General features: G+C 37.1%; 1 protein-coding gene across 2 annotated transcripts in view; it reads right to left on the bottom strand.

Moving 5' to 3' along the window:
* The window catches only part of CDKAL1 (CDKAL1 threonylcarbamoyladenosine tRNA methylthiotransferase), a 377,626-nt gene that overhangs the window by 216,622 nt on the left and 143,272 nt on the right, over positions 1-17,732 (bottom strand). The window lies entirely within an intron of this gene.

Raw genomic sequence — 17,732 nt, 5'->3', positions numbered from 1 at the left:
TGGGGATTCAGGATCTAAACAGCCTTCTAGACATTACAGGCTGGAAAATACACAAGAGGCAGCTCTAGTCATCCAAAGCAAGACTTAACAATAAAAAGGAATGGACAGACAAAACACAAAGTAGCTCAGCAATTCAGTTGTTTACAGGCTTTAGTCAATAGTCAAATGAAAGCTTTTTTCATATTTCCACATCTCCATCTGGCTACAACATTATCTTTGCAATGGCTGACTTGAACTGTTTTTTCACCTTTAACAAAGTTCTTCAAAAGACCCAGCCTTTTGGATGATGGGGGGGTTTTCAGGACGGGCTGTTGAACAGACCCATCAAGATGATGTAGCAAGGAACACAAACCAGTTACTTCCCTGCAGGAATGCTTTCACAAACATGGCTGATGACATACTACAATATGTTTATGTGCTTTTACAGAAATGGGTTAAACAGACATTTTCCTTGAGAGGCTGAGTTCTGAAGAAAGACATGAACTGACCTTGCCTTCCACAAAGAGGTGGTGACTGACCCTGCTGGATAGGGAAGACTGGGGATGTCATATGACATGGTTTCATATTTCTTTTTTTAATTTATTTATTTTACTTGCAAGGCTCCTCTAGAATATGTAAAGTCAAACTTCTACGACATGGATTGAATAAATGTTCAACAGAGTGGGTTAAAAATGGGCTGGACTGCTGGGATGTGGTGGGCAGTGTGAAATCTAACTGGTGGCTGGTTAGTACTGTTCTTCAGGGACTGACTGATGCTGTGGGCACTCCAATCTCCCAACTTTATTAATAATATAGGTGAAAGGATGTAATATGTCAGCAGCAAATATAAAAGTGGAGAGGAGGGGTTACTTAACATGCTGGATGGTGGGTTTGCTATTCAGAGAGACATCAACAGCCTGGAGAAAAGGGCTTACAGGGACCTTGCAAAGAAAACTGGCTCGTTCCTTGTTGGGAGGAGCTCTTGCTGCTGCAGATGATGGGAGGATACAATGAAGGCACAGCCAAGCTGTTGGAGGTTCAAGGTCTCAGGATTAGAAGCAATGGACACAAAACCAAGGAAAATACCATTAGACCAAAGAAGTATTATACCACAACAGCCATCAAGTGCTGGAACAAGCTGCACCACAGCTGATATCACCTCTTGGAGACCCTGGAACTTAACAAGAACACTATTCCTTCCTAGAGCCCAAGGACTTTTGCTGGTCCAGATTCGTGTCCACACATATGAGTGTGAGCAGATGTGTGCCCATAACTTAGTTCCCTGAATGGAGTATATCTGTGCCCCTTCATATTCCTTTGAAATATTCAATTCAACCCAAAATTTAAACAAGTCTTAACCAAAACCAAAATTTTAAATTTTAAAGTTTTGGTGTGAGTTACATAGGGCCAGATTTTAACTTCTGAATCCACTCAACTTGAACTCATGCTGAATTCCTAAACTCTCTTCTGCAAACACACCTTTATCACATGTAAAAAAAAAAAAGGATGGGGGTTGGGGAGGGAATGGAGGTGAATGTATTGTGTAAACAACGAAAAGCCCCCTCAATGAGTAAATGTGCAGTAAACTGTTGTGTGTGCTCATGTCTAAGGCAGTTTATGCAAACTACAGAATCGAACTTTCCAGTCTCACAAGACTTGATGGAGATAGGTCTCTAAGCCTTGCTTCACAGAGGAGCATTCATCCTTTTGGAAAATAAAGCCATTCAAGCTCCTCTAGACTAAAATAAAAAAGCCACTGTATTTACTGAGCATTCATGGTATTACTCTCATAATTTCACTTCACTAGAGAACTATACTTTTCCCCACATATTGTCTGCACAAGAAAATAATTGAGTGTACAAAATTCAACAACATTCATAAAGTATTCCACATATACGTAAGACATATCATAAATCCTAAACTCCTAAAGAAAGAAGAGTAGGAAGACAGCAGAGGCTTGAGTTTTAGGTGGATATAGGTAGAGCAATATTACCTTTGAGACCTAACTAGCAGTAAGGTTTATTTAAAAGAATATACATAAATCAAACTGAAAGAAAGTAGATTTTAGATTAGATGTAAGGATGAAAATCTTCATTTTGAGGGTGCACTGGAACAGGCTCCCAGGGAAGTTCTGGATGCCCCAAACCCTGGAGTGTTCAGGGCCAAGCTGGATGGGCCTTTGAGCAACCTGGTTTAGTGGAAGGTGTCTCTGGGGATGGCAGTGAGGTTGGATCCAGGGTATCCTTAAGGTCCCTTCCAACTCAAACCACTCTGTGATTGTAACTCCTCACTTTGCTTAACTGACTTTTGTTTTAGTAAGAGGTATGGCTTCACTCCTATATTTGATTTTAACACCACACTCAAGGAAACAACACTCAAATATACATAAGCTGCTGGAATGAACCAGCAATACAGGAAGAGGGCCTAGTTTAAGTTTAACGATGAAAATTCCAATTACAGTCTCTGCAGTAAGTTTCAGCAGCTGTCTGAACCACAAAGAATGACTGTGTGGTTACATATGAACTGCTTAAAAAAGTGTCTGCAGCAGCCTGACTTGAGCACAGATGCAGGGGTTGTATACTGAGTGTGAGTGGAACATTAACAGGAGAAAGGAACCTATAACAAACAAGCTTCTAAAAGCTTGTTTGGTGCTCTTACATAAACATATCTCTAGACTTAGAGTACATTCCCTGCTCCCACAAAAAACTGCTGGATTAGAATTTTTAACATGTCTAGGGAACATTTCTGAGACCAGCTACAGATATAGCAAGACATCCTGCAAACCAAGAAACTGCAGACACAAGCCAACAAGCACAACATTATCATACTTCTGGTCAAGCAAAATGGCCAAGCCTAGAGAAGACATCACTTCTAACCCTTTAGTCAGAATCCAAGGTTATTTACATGCTTACAGTGTGCTTGGTGAACATGCAAGCTGAGCTTTCCTAAGGATGTAGATACTTGCATACACAGTTTAACCTCTACTAATATTTTCTCTCTATTGCACAAAACTGTCCTTTAGACTATTCCTTAATGGCAAATGAAAAACATTATCTCAAAAGTTGATACATTTTATTTTATTGAAGAATTATAAAATATCTAAAGCAAAAGACAAAAGTTCCAATTTGTACTTGACTAGTTATAAATCACTACACTATGTTACCTACACTTAAAATTTTTAAAAGTAACTGAAAGATAGTTTTGGAAAGGAAGAATAAATTTTAGAAAATCAGCTTAAAAACCCATAACTTGCAGAAAAAAGCAACCATCTGCACCAATAATAAAGGGAGTTTTCTTTAAGCACTTTAACAAATGATCTAAACCAAACTGTTAGAACAGAGGAATGTGAATGACTAAACAAACCCTTCAGTAAACATTCCCCAGCTGCAGTTTTCAGCCTAATACCAAGTTTAAATGTGGAGACTCCATCTACCTTCTGCAAAACGATAAAACTTCAGAAGCAAAGCAACATTATATGACATACATGACTCACAAACCATAGTCACTGCAAAAAAAAAATCCACTAGACAGTTATCTCTTAAAAACAAAAAAGACACCAGGACTGGCACCAGTCTGCAATGCAAGAAAGAGCATGTGATACTTAGACACTTGTGTATTAGTTTAAAAATAAGCTAGATAAGCATGTGATGAGTGACAATTTTGTACTTGACCTTTGCTTTAATAGCTCCTTTTCAAAAAGTCCACACAGACATCAACAAAACTCCAAAAAAAAAGCTAAGACCTTACATCTATCTCATCCAGTGTGTTGAAAATAAACCCTAAAACCAAAATTCTACATAAAAAAATAAAAACATATGTTCTGAAGGACAAATTCAGAAAAAATATTTTTTTCTTTAAAAAGCATTGAGGTCTTCTTGTAAATCAAGCTGATGAAATTCAACATGTTAAGAGACAGAAGCTTGGGGTGTATATTTCCAGTGGGAATATTTCACTCTGCCTAGCAGGCAAGGAATTTGGAAATAAGAGTTCCTCTTTCCTGAGGCTAACCAGGCCTACAGGATTGCACAGGAAATTCTTTTAAGTCAGGAAATGAGGATGCATCCTGCATGGGATAAGAAACCCTTATTTAGGGTATTACCTTCTAAAGTGTGAAACCACAACATTTACCTCTGGAGTAAGGGTCTCCATCAGCATTAAGCAAGTCTATTATCTACAGTGTTTGTATGTAAATCCTCCTGAGTTTTTTCTGTTGCTGTTTATATTTATTTAAAATATCCCAGAATCACAGAGTGGTTGAGGTGGGAAGGGACCTCTGGAGATCATTTAGTGCAAGGCCCCACTGCTCAAAGCAGCAGCAACCAGAGCAGGTCCAGATGGCTTTTGATTATCCCTAAGGATGGACACTCCACAACCTCTGGGCAACCTCTGCCAGAGCTCAATCACCTCCACTGTCAAACAAGTTTTTTCTTAAATTTAAATATAATTTCTTATATTTCACTTTCTGCCCCCTACCTCTTTTGTTCTGTCCCTGGAGAGTACTGAGAACAGCCTGGCCCCGTCCTCATTAGGCACATACATGCACACACTGAAAACCTCACTGTGACAGCCCTTTCACTGGGCCTACTCCAGTCTCTCCTTATCTCTCTCGTATCAAAGAGCTCTGGCCTTGACCCAGTAGTACTCCAGGTGTGTCCCACCAGAGCTGGGCAGAGCAAAAGGATCATCTCCCTCCACCCTCTGGAGATACTACTCAGCGCAGCTTGAGAGGTTTGTCACTCACCTTTGCTGGCTCATGTTTATCAAGCACTTTTTTTGGTGAAAAGAAGCTTTAAAAATGTGGTTGGCCCATTTTAAACTGAAGATAAGGAGATGTATGCTACAGAGTTTCATATTTTAGGCCTAATGTCACAGTTAGTTTTGTGTTTTATCAAAATATGTATGATGGTGTCAGTGGTGATACAAAGTTTCAGAAGCAAAGCTGTTAACCACATTCCTAGAAGCACACCACATTCTTTTAGGCTTCTTCACTTTCATTTAGTGTATTCAAAATACAGAGTAAAGACTTAAGAGTCCCCAACTACTCCTGATGTAGACTAAGAATCTCCCTAAAAATGGGCAACCAACAGTAATTAAGAAAAGAGGAATTAATCATTACAATTAATCATCAAAAGAGGTAAAAAATTTAAAAAACTATATTTTCATTTACCACCATGTCTCCAAGAGCAACTGTTCTTCGTCCTGAAGTCAAAACCAAATATGGCAACTTCAGAGAAAATTTCTCACTGCTTAAAAAAAGTCAGACAACTAAACTCCATTTGGAAGGATAAAGCCTGTTTTAAGTAACACTGACACAATCCCACCAACAGGCACTCTGGTTTCTTGACTCCTTGGGAATGACATGCAAACAGGAAAGCACCAGCTTTCAGACTTGCAGTTGTGTCTGCAAGAAAGGACATTAAAGAGAATCACACACAAAGTTCCACTTTCATCATACCAGGATTATTTCTTTTGGATTCACATTCTTGCTATACAGGACGAGTCCCTGAAGATGTAAATAAGCCAAAGGAAAAAGAACAGATTAAACAGAGGTCTAAAGACCTGTCTCCTTCACATGATGGTATACATGACTTAATGCTACACTGCTGACTATAACTGTCACATTTAGGCTCATTCCATATAGACCTTTCATGTCTGGAAGGATGCAAGTCCGGAGCTCCAGTGAACACCTGACATATGGATGTAAACTTTTACTTTGGGGAGTTTTGTCTACCAATACACTTCATAGGGACAAAGAGAAACATCTGATCCTAATTTTCTAGACACAGTAGTTGGTGAGCGCTTGCCTGAAGCGCTCTGTATATCTTGCTATACATCAGAGCAGAAGGGAATACAGAACATTTGCACAAACCTCACTCTACACTCCTCAGCAGAACTAGCATGCTGTAAGAAGTTATAAAACTCTCTTTTGTTATAGTGTAAATATGGATCTAAGATCTTATTTTCCCACCTTTTTTTCTTCCTCTCAATTGAGTCTGGTCTTAGGGAAAAGAGGGATGACAGCTCAAACAAGGGAACTAATGAGTGATCTCTGTAAGCAGAGAAGAAGCGTGTGAAGGATCTTCTCTATTCAGGGAATTATTCAGTTCAGTTAATCCCAAACACAACTATTAATAGTTAAGGTGGAACCAACTCCAGGCACTTCTCAAATCTTCACTTCTGCATTTGTATTTCTCTACTTGGAAAAAAACCCAAACATCTTCTAGGTAAAAACCAAAAAAAGACATGGTTTTCCACACCCTCCCATAATTAGTATCCAGTTGTCAGAGAAAGTAATTACCTTTTGTGTGCCCTGATTTTGCAAGTCCCCCCAAATTAGCACGGTACTGTTGCACAGAGCTCTGCAGCAGAGCCCAGAAACATCTCAGCATTTTTTGTGATCTGTTGAGTACCCTCAGTTTGTAAAGCAGCAACTTGCCCAGAAATAGATGATCCTGAAGGGACCTCAAACTCAGGAATTCAATTTCATTTGTACTAGTAGATGGTTAGTGAAAAAACATGCCTGATTTCTTAAATACAATTCATCTTGGTACAGTGTAAAAAAAACTTAAAACAACCAGTCAAAATAAAATTTAAAGCAAATATTTCAACAGGTTTTTATTAAGACTCCTTGTTGGAAAAAATTTTTGTGTGTCCACAAAAATTTACCATTTATTGCCTAAATTGCACAGCTGGGGATAGGGGACCCTTCAAGTGCCTCTTTCAAACTTACTCATTCTTGGTGTGAACACTAACTCTTCTAACATGCATCTTGTAAAACAAAAGGAGAAGGAACACAGAAATCTGCTCTAAGCATCTTATTTTTTTTAGCACAAATAAAACTATTACTCAATTTAGTGTAACTCATTTCTGCAATCAGGAATTTGATCTTATTCAAGAATGACAGTCAAGAATAATAACACAGAAAATCTGCAAATATTGAGACTCTTCAATAACATCAACAGATAAAGAAATAACAGATAATGTAAATTACCTAAAAAATATGGGTCTTGTAAGCTAACAGGCTAAAAACTCACACCTGATTTGAACTTTAGCATAAATATCATAATTAAAGAGCATTTTTTTATTTCCCATATAAATAAGCCATATAAAGAAAGATATTATCCTACATAAAACATTCAAAATAATTTTAATAATCTTGAAACATGTTACATTGGATTTTATGCCATCTATTCTCTTCCAAACACAGTCTTAATATTCAACTATCATTTATTATTTGTCAACTTTTAAAAGTACCTTTTCTTCAGCGATTTTGCTCTTATGTTCCATATTCCTGATCACAGTTTAAATGCCTTGTTCCTCCTTATTTTTCAAATCTTACAAATTCATACATGTAAATGAGATTATCATAAACACATGCCTTTGTGTACTTGATAAGTAATGCATCATTTAAATATATATGTATTTTATTTTATTTTTTAATTATTTTCTTTTAAGCCCATACATCTTGTTCATGGAAAACTCTTTTTCCAGTAAAATTCTCTCTAGGTCAAGTCTAGGAACAAATTCAATCACAAAACATTTCCCAAATCTGATCCTTATTTTTATATCTCTCTTAACACATTTTCCTATCAGGTCTCAAAAAAAATTCCACCTTGACCTGAAAGGGCACAAGAGACACTTCAATCAGACCCTTTGACAAGATGTTTTCATTTTTGGTGACATTTAAGACATCATACTGATTCCAGCCAAATAAGTTGGTTTTATTATTAGGCAACTAAAAGTTACCTGATTCTGCTGATGAGCAGTAAAGGCATGAGCACTTAGCTTCAAACACTTAGGTTGTATAACACTTCAAAAAATAGGCCACTAAACCACCCAAAACTCTAAGCACATAAAAGCCCAGGCATTTCTTATTCTAATATTCAGTAAGACAGTATTTCTGGAAAACAATGGATTCTCCAGTGCTCGTCTTGTTTTTCTAGTTTGGGGTTTTTTTATGTGAAAAGTTGGGACTAAAGGCAACACAATATCAATTGTAAGTCTGACATAGGAGTTTATTTCTCAGTATTTAATGTAATCTGAGAAATGAATAAAGTGTTTCTCAGTATTTTGTCCAGATTTCCCTTAGGAAATACGTATGTGGGTGTTAAGAGAAGGGACACAGATGAATGCTCTGCTCAACAGAGAGGAATTTATCTCCAACCTCAGAGAGCATACTGATGTCAGAATTACGGATATATGAAATTACAAACAACTTCTAAACAATCTCTTCTCAGACAGATTACAAAATGCAGCTTGTTTTGCGATCCAAAAGCACTTCTGCAAGTAAGCCATCTGCCAAAGAGGCAGGCAGGAAGCCACCTTAGGATACTCTTGTGCTAACCTGTAATCGGGTTCCAAAACATTAAAGCTGTCACATCTTCTGAACCTGCCTTCAAAATCAGGAATCTGGTACTGAAAGGAATGAGCTAAAAGTGCAGGAAACTACATATCATAGTTACACAAAGCAAAATCAAGCCTGGTTCTTCCCCCCCACCGCCCACCCCCACTCTCAGCCTTTCCCCCTGAGTAGTTTAAGCTGAAAACTGTGGATTGTGTTAAATTCTGGTGATCTTCCTCTTGGCTTAACAGTCACAGAACTGCGCAGTGTGGGAAGCCACCTAGTGACGGAGGAGCACAAATATGCTTGGAGCTGCCCAAAGTTTTAACGAGATGACGCAGTTGGAGCATGTGATTACCGCTGTTGTTCTCACTGACTTGCAAGTTGTGTGGTATACTAGAGTTTAGAGAATTGCACAGTGATTTCTGGCATGTTTTATGAGTCTTACTAAGTCTTGTAAATGAACTCTGAAATAGCAAGTTTTTCTCACGATGAGATGTATAAGAGCAAAAGGAATTATATCAAAATCTATAAGAAGTTCTGATGCAAATTTTAAACTCATGGTGGCACTAGGCAGAAAAAGTTCAAATTTGTGAGGCTGGAAGGAAACAACCTAAGGGAGGCAAATGTGCAAAAATGGAAGCAATCAAAACAAACTATTTTCTTCTAACTTGATGCAGAAGTAATTCAGCAGACCTGAAGGAGGAAGTTTTCACGACCCAGAAAAAACAGCTGTAGAATTTACCTGTATTTAACCAGCATTTTCAAAATTTGATAGCTCACAAAACATGAACACAAAACACTGAACAGCAAGATTTCCAGGCCAGTAGTGCTTAGTGTGTACAAACAGTGTCATAATGGCTTTTGCCTATAGCAAAGAAATTTACCAACGTGTACTTTCTGACTCCACAGAAAAACCTCACAGAGTGAGAACTGCATATGACAGAATTATGAGAAGAGCCAAATGGACAGTGCAGATTTAGATGTCAGTTTACTTTGACATCATCAAATAGCAACACTGAATCAACAGGCACAAAATCCATCATCATAACAACAGGGAAATTAAAAATGTATGTGAAATTGCCAGTGTATGTCATTCTGAATAGCAGAATAAAGACAAAGAAACAACTATTTACAGAAATAATTCTTAGGTGTCATGTGTCAGCAAACTTAATGAAAGACTGGACATTCCAGCATTTCCTGGAAAGGATAAGATGCATGCTGTTCATTGAACACATGGTTCTCCTAGAGTCATTTCAACAAAATTAAATAACAGCTATGAAAAATACAGTCTGAGAATAGGAATACAAGTTTTTGAGCCATACTACAAATGATGTCACAACTGCAGGTATTTGATGTACTAATGAGAAAAGTCCTTTAAAGACTCTGCACTCTGTATTTTTTTTTCTTTCAAAATTACTCTTGGCAGAGGATTATGCTCTAATCCATACAGGGAAAGTAAAGAAGCCCAATTCAGGATTACTTTGTCATTGAAAGACAGCATGACATCAGAGAAATTCAGATCCTAGAGCTAAGGATTTTCACAAGTGCTGTACTTGAAATCCCAAACATAGAACTGAAATTCAAACAAGTTCAAGCAGTGAAGACTCTAAAAATGAAAAAGAAGTAGTATTGCAAAGAGAGTAATGGTGGCAGAAATCACAAAGGTATGTACAAAGCTAAAAAAACAAGTGTCTTAAAGCATAAGAGAAAAAATTATTTCTTACAGGCAAATACTTAGTGAAAAGTTTATATGCTAATTACACATTTAATAGAGGTATGAATTAAACTTTTTGTATATAAACATCTTCCTTTCTGTGAGGGATCATCTTGAATTCAAGATCCTATTCCTTTCAAGGTTAGCATGGTAGCAGACATTTACTCTAGAGGGATCTGCAAAACATCTACATCATATTCACTATTCACCAGAGCAATTTAGTACAATACAGATGAACACAAATGGTGGAAATAATGTGGGCAACAAGAGGAGAAATTGAAGATATCACCAGCTTCCACCTTCCCAGCAGCAGAAAGGAATTTACTGTATTAAACTCCAGACAGTCCCACAAAGATGACCAGGCCTGATACTTCCGTGTGATGAGGAAGACCACAACTACCTCCACCAAGAGAGAGAAAGGGGTACCTCCTCTTCCTGCCCTCAGCTGTTGAGTTCCATGAGCTACCAACCCCTGTAAGCTGCACCAGCAGATGCAAGTTTGGGCAATGAAGAAGGTACAAGTCCACACCCCCAAAATGAGCTGCAGAAGACAGAAATCAAGCTATTCAGGAGGGAGGAAATGGTCCTTTCCTGGCTCAATTCACTTCCTCTCTTTCCTGCTTTCTTAAATGACCTGTCTGCTCTAAGCTGCTGAAACACCACTTGTAAAAAGTGCTTGTGAAACACACCACTTTTCTGCATAAGGAAGTACAGGTGGGAGCAGGGACATTCTCAGCAATGGGACACAGGAACAAGACAGAGACACAGAACAGAAAGGACTAGGAGCACAACAGCTGGTAAGATCAGAATGTGGGCCACACTAATAGATCACCACTTTATAATAAACAATACAATTTTCCCAAGTTTTCAGTGAAATTGCTACCATAGAGCACCCTAAAGATTTTGTAGCACTTTTTGGAGCAGACTATTCCATATAATTTCATATTCATTCTACAAATGCAATTGTAATAATTGCAAGAAATTAGTAATAACTAAAAAAGAGAGAAATCTTTCAGAGACTGTCATCAATATACTATTTAAATATCTAATTAAGAAATAATGACCTTAGATGTGAGTTACAGTAAGTTGCACTGGAAAGAAACCTTAGGCAAAAAAGGAGATTGTTAAGACTTTCTGTTGTAAACAACTGGTTTTCCTTTTCCCTCAGTTACAGCAACGTGTTTTCTGCAAGTTTTGGACTACTAGCTTTTCGGATTTTACTATTACAATTAAAATGCCTAGACATACACAATTATGCCATCCATAATTTTCATTATGGAAATTGTTTTGTGAATTGTGCCAAAACAGAACAGATTGATATCTGCTACATGCATATTTGAAATACCTGTTTGGCAGATAGTATAGCTAAAATCTAAATATATGAAGATGCAACTACTGATTAAAATATAAACAAAAAAGCCTGATGCAGAGGCTTCCTTTCAAAAACACATACACTACCTTTCTACACTTTCTACTTTCCCTGTTTCCAGGAAACTGACATGATAGGCTCTAGCATGTCATCAATGTTTGAGCTAAATAGTTATGAAAAGTGCCTATTTAAATATTATAAGGTAAGGAAGGGCCAAAGTAATTATATACAACTTCATATTTCCTGGGGAGTTCACTCTAAGTGTTTACCTTGAACTCCACTAGAAGTAAATACAATTTTTGTTCATGTAATATGTAATTATATACTAACTGTATTATTGTAATCTAAAGAAATACTATTTGTCCCCTCCAAGCATAATAATGAATGCAAATCAAAACATGTTTTCATCTTGTATTTTAAAAATCAAAATCGTCTTTTGACTTCAGCATCACTTACATGAGTACCTTGAAAAGCAAAACATTAAAATATGGAAAATGTGCATGTTATTAATAAACAAACTAAAAGAGGTAAATGGAAGATGTGGAATTCATCCTTTTAAGTACTCAGTCAAAGATTTTTGCAAAATATGAGCAGATTTGTAATTCAGACTCACTATTCATTCAAAATGGGGACAGCAATATTTTAGAGGGCAACTTGAAAGCATTGTGTCATAGTTGGAGAGACAAAAATATACAAGCAGTTGCCAAAAAAGAAAGTCTATCACTCTCAAACAGTAGGTGATCCAATTTTTCACATACCAGAAATATTTTAATTTTCCATCTCTCTATATATTTTTATCTACAGATAACTTTGTACTAAGGAATAGATTTCAGTTCCCAAGAGTAAACACAGAAAGCCAAAGAAATATCTTGTTCTGCTGAACTGATGAATTACTACTGAAATATCCCACAAATTTCAGCACAGAAAGGCACTGGCTTCACATGCTCTCACACTTAAGCCACAACATCCTTATCTGAGAAATCAAAGATATTTAGATATGGTTTCAAGATGGTGACTCCAGAAAATTCATCCCTGTTACAAAGAAACCAGAAGTGATGTGAACACACAAAGCATTTTCTAAGGTGGACCTACAGGTGTACATGATGTTTGCTGAATGCCACAAAAAAAAACCCAAAACAAAAAAACAAAAAACAATAACAAACCAAACAAAAAAACCAAGAAACAACAACAACCAAAAAAACCCCACAAAAATACCAAAACTCAAATTACCTATACTTTCAGGGACAATATAACTTTTGCGTATTTTATATATTCAATATATAACAATGCTGAAATGAAATATATTGAAAAATTATTACATGATCTCATACAAAGTAAAATTCAGCTCTTGGAGAAAATTCAGTTTTCATAGTCCCCAATTTATAAAATGATAATGAAATAGAATTTTCATCTTTCACAATACATAATCAGGGATATATTCCTGCTTGGGGAAAATCAGGATTGACAATAGTAACTCTGTAGCTTCTTTTTAATGCTAAATTTTTGGTCACTTGATTCATAAAGTAAACTGAGATCTGTATGTAAAACCACTTTTCTTTTCTTTTTTCTTTTTTTTTTCTTTTTTTTTTTTTATTCTGCTTGATTCAGATCCTTTGACAGCTTGGAAACACTTTGAATGACCACCACTAGATATCATGACTTAAAACACCCTACAAAACTAGCAGGATGCATCAAGGTTCTAAGCACTACTATGTATACTCACTCTCAACATAAACTTTGTTAGCAGGGGCTGTCCCATGAGGAAAAAGGTCGCAGTTCATCAGCACAGAGTACTAAGCTTGAAGTGTTATGCTTTAATTAGCATTTAATACACAAAAGCAGATCTGAAAATCTTTCTGAGATAAATGAGATAAACATGCTGGTCTTCTGTAAGATGCTCCAGCACTGCAGGAATAATCTAGTCTAATACATGCATGTACATTGTAATGCTCCTTTTGGTTTTGAATTCCCCAATTCAGTGTGTTTTAGTTCTTCTCTAGCCAGTCATGTGAGCAGTGTAGTAACTTGCCTGCTCCATCAGGAGAGGTGGAAACTTCAAAAAGAACACAGAAAGTACTGCAGCACACCTATGTGCAAACCTATCCACCAGGAAATTCTAGTGTGGGCTCATTCAGGTGGTATTACACTCTTCTCATGCTTCTCAGGTGCCCAGAAAAAGCACAAATAAAGTAATATTTGAATGTATGGGAGTGGAAATAAGGGAGTTCAAGTCAAACCAACAACAAAGATACATGAGTAATAGTCCAAGCTACAAAGCAGATGGAGAATTAATTAACATGTAGAAAAACAAGTCTTAATCCCATTAAAGAGACCTGTCTAGGTGGCTACATAGGTTATGAAATGGCACTAATGAAGATGAGACCACAAGAAGAAAAATACTTTTACCTAGACTTAAATGATGCTGTAATACAAGATTAATTTGAGAACATTTTCTCTTTCTTATTTCAAACTAACAGAATAATCACATTAGGAGATTAGTTTAAAAATATATGTCTTTTTTCCAAACAGCATTTAACATGCTTTTCTACTACTATTACCTGCCTTATTCCAGTAAGATGATGACCTGTACAATGCTTATGACATAAATAAAAGTGGAAGAGATTTAACCAAATGTCCTTAGTTCAAAGCAGAAAATTATTTTGGAGTACAGGAACAAATCACTGCTTCTAGGTTCAGGTCTACCACTGCAGAATTAAGACAGCTGTCTAGGCATTGTGACAATCCCTGGTTTTTAACTGCCTGTTCCATAGCAAAAGAAATAAAATAATAATCATTATAAATGATATGAAAAATATTGCAAGGTGTTTTCTAAGCAATAGCAGAGAAACCAAACAATGCAGGAAGAAAAGGTCACTTATTTCTTACGGGGAAATTACAGAGGCCAATCTACAGCTTGTCTGGGATACTGGGATGGTAAAGCCTTCTTATGCATCTGCATATGGAAAAATGAAGAGTCACTAACATATCTTTGCGTGTCAGTGTGGTAAATCTCTTGTGCCTCCATTCCGGTAACTCTGCAAACATCCTTGGAAACTCTGAAACATGTCACTCCTGGGACAGGAACTTTTCTCTAGAGTCACAGTCTGTTGACAGAAACCACCAACTGTCATAGTAAATTAAACAAATAGGTTGGATTTCTCAATAACAACAACCCTCAGGACAATCAAAATTAGTAGGAAAAAAATGTCCATTGCTTTAAAAGAAAAAAAAAAAAAACTAAATAAAAAAGAGTGCCAAACACTGAACAAGACACAGGTCCCTCTAAAGGCAGAGTAACACATTTTTAGGGACAAACATGGCGCTGTGTAAAACCTCTGAGCTGGCTCACGACTGACAGAAGTAGCACCTGATCTTCACAGATACTCCATAGCTGGGGGGGGGCGGTGTTTTGGTTTATTTTTAATTATTATTATTATTATTATTACAGACTGCAAAGTGTAGTGGAGACACAATATGCCTGTCCCTTGATAGGACAGGTATGATTTATGCAAGCAGTTGAGGACATTCATGTGCAGCAGCAGTCTGGGAAAAACAACCACAGAGGGACATGTGCATATGTAGGCATGCATTTGAGCTTGGACAAGTACAAAAAAAGTTCACAGGTACTATACAAGAACAGAAGTCTTTGGGTCAGGAATTTTTCTTCCTCCATTTCTAAGAGAAGAAGGAATCAATAAAAGAAGTTTCAAGTCAAAACTACCAAATTCAACACCATCTTGAGTTAAGAAACAAAGACACAGATGTATGGGTATGAGAGATATCTTAACAATCGGCATTTCTGGAGACTCCCAAAAATCAAGTGGTCCTTCTGAACCCCCAGAAGAATAGTTCCAGCTGGCAAATGTCCATGTACATAAAGGAATTCATCCTGCTGGAGAGGGAAAGGGGTTAACATGAGCCATGGAAGACTCCAGTGCATTGGGGAGGAGGGAATATACATGCTCCAATAAGCCTTTTCTTCCCCTACAGAATTACAGAAGAGTCCAAGGTTTCATTAAAACCCCAGCTGGAAGTGGTAATTCAGCACCACCTGTCACAGCCCCGTGACGACTCCCAGGCCCTCGCTGACCTGCCCAGCCTCAGCTGCTGCCTCCACAGCCCACTCTGCTGCACCAGGAGCCCCAGTGAAGCTCTGGCTTTTCTTCCTAGACCTGCCTTGAGCTTAACCTGCCTGCCTCCAGCCCTGCACTCTTCTCCTCAGACCTGCATTATTCGTACTCCTCTCCCTAGGCCTGTCTCCACCTCATATCCTTTTGATCCACACTGGAGCCCCTGGAAAGACCCAGGCTGTGAGTGACCATTTCACCACCCAAGCATGTGGGGTGACTCTTAGGGCTGTCCCGTGCAGGGCTAAGAGTTGGACTCTATGATCCTTGTGGGTCCCTTCCAATGCAGCATATTCTGTGATTATGGAATTTTCCTTGTCTGGGACTGCTCAGGGGTCCTACTACCAGCCCCCAGCTTTGACCCATACTCAGGCCCCATGGCACCCTGCTCATGCTGCTCCCAAGTGCTTATCATCTACCAGTATCAGACAAAAATATTTCAAAAAAGGAAATCACTATTTTTAACAAAGTGTTGTTTACTATTTTAAGACAACTTAGTCTGATCCAAATTCACCTCTTAATAAAGATCACTGTACCATAAAATAGTCTTCAAAGATTTCTCCAGTCTCTACACAGAGAAAACTCAGGTCCAATGTGGTGTTGGTACTAAAACTTGACATAACAAGACTACTAAGGTAAAGCTGATAAAATTAGTCAAATCACAGTGACTAATATATTCTATGTCTTGTTCTTCGTTCATTACATCTTTAAATTTTCAGAAACTGCTGACCACTGCTGCCTTTTAAAGCTACGCTGTGTATTTCAAACCCAAACCAATACGCCAAAAAGTCACCTACAATACACAGCTGGAAAGGCTGAGAAGAGGAAAAGGGAAGACAAAGACAGGAAAACCTAAGAATCTGTGTTTCAGGAGAGAAAAGCAGGCTATACAACACAGATTGAAACAGTAATTAATTAAGCTGTCTTATACAACTGACTTGTTTGTTTGAGGCTTTAAGAATGCTTTGGCCTTATCAAGACATATTTGACTTTTTTTCTCCATGAAACAGATATGTTTTTGTGGTTTCCAGTATTTTATTATATTATCTTATGGTAGAAAATAGATATTTAAATTGACCTGAGAACTACTTGTAGTAGCAAGAACTACTACACATCATTTTTGTTTGTATCAGGTAATAAAGGAAAGGGTTTCTGAGACTAACTTCTTAGGAGATGTTAACAGTCTGCAGCGTCATCAATTTGGGAAGTAATTGTTTTTTCAAAACCCAGTAAAAGAATATAATCTGTTAAAAATATATTTTTTAAAAGTTTCAAATTGTTGCTACCCTCATGAGTCACCTAATGCTAAGTGTATATACCCTACAGTACCCTTGTATTAACCTCTGTAATTAAACTAGCAATAACCTGATATTTGAAATAATAGTATTTCTAATTTTCCTATCTTAAATTAATTACTATACATTAAAAGATATGAACAAGACGATATCTCAATTAGCTTACAACCTTGACAACATTTACAACAAGAACGATATTGTAACATTATACTGTGATAAATATTAATGGAAAGGAAATTTTTTACCATCTGAAAGTCAGACACAGCCAAATGTAAAAAAATGGTTTTAATCATGAAAAGTATTTTGATGGGCACAAACAAGATGTTCACTGGAAAGAAAATAAGGTAAAGAATTTAGAACACTTGAAGTAACTGCACTGAAGAGCTTATAACCAGACTTCAAAACCAAACCATGAACAAAATGCAGTTTAAAAAGGTATTATAATTCAGCAGTATGACAAAATGTCACCCCTAGATTTACCAGAAGCCAGAGGAAGAAAAAGTAACCACACTAAGCCTTGAACTGATATTCTGACCTAAACAGCACACTAGATTTCATAGCAATTATGAAGGACACATTACTAAAAGACAATGAAGTAAGAAAGACTATATTATCAAAACTCCTCTATGAAATGTTTATGAACATGCTAATCTAAACTCAGATACGCCACTTTTTTTTTTTTTTCATTCTAGGCAGTAAGTTCACACCTACCTGGGATGCCCAGAGCAACACATTTTAAATTTAACCACCAGGGAAATGACTACTTAAGTTGGAGAAGATGAGAAAATCAGAAGAGGACTTGTGCAATTTTTGTTGTTGCTTCTTTCTTTTTTTTAATAAATTGACAAAATGGAAGGATAACAACTGGCCTTGTTAGAAGGAAAGCAGCAAGGGAAGGAAGATT

Source organism: Cyanistes caeruleus, chromosome 1 (genome assembly GCF_971803275.1).
Source record: "Cyanistes caeruleus chromosome 1, bCyaCae1.hap1.1, whole genome shotgun sequence".
NCBI lineage: Eukaryota > Metazoa > Chordata > Aves > Passeriformes > Paridae > Cyanistes > Cyanistes caeruleus.
Note: the sequence above shows the minus strand (reverse complement) of the source record. Positions and strands in the feature narration are given on the sequence as shown.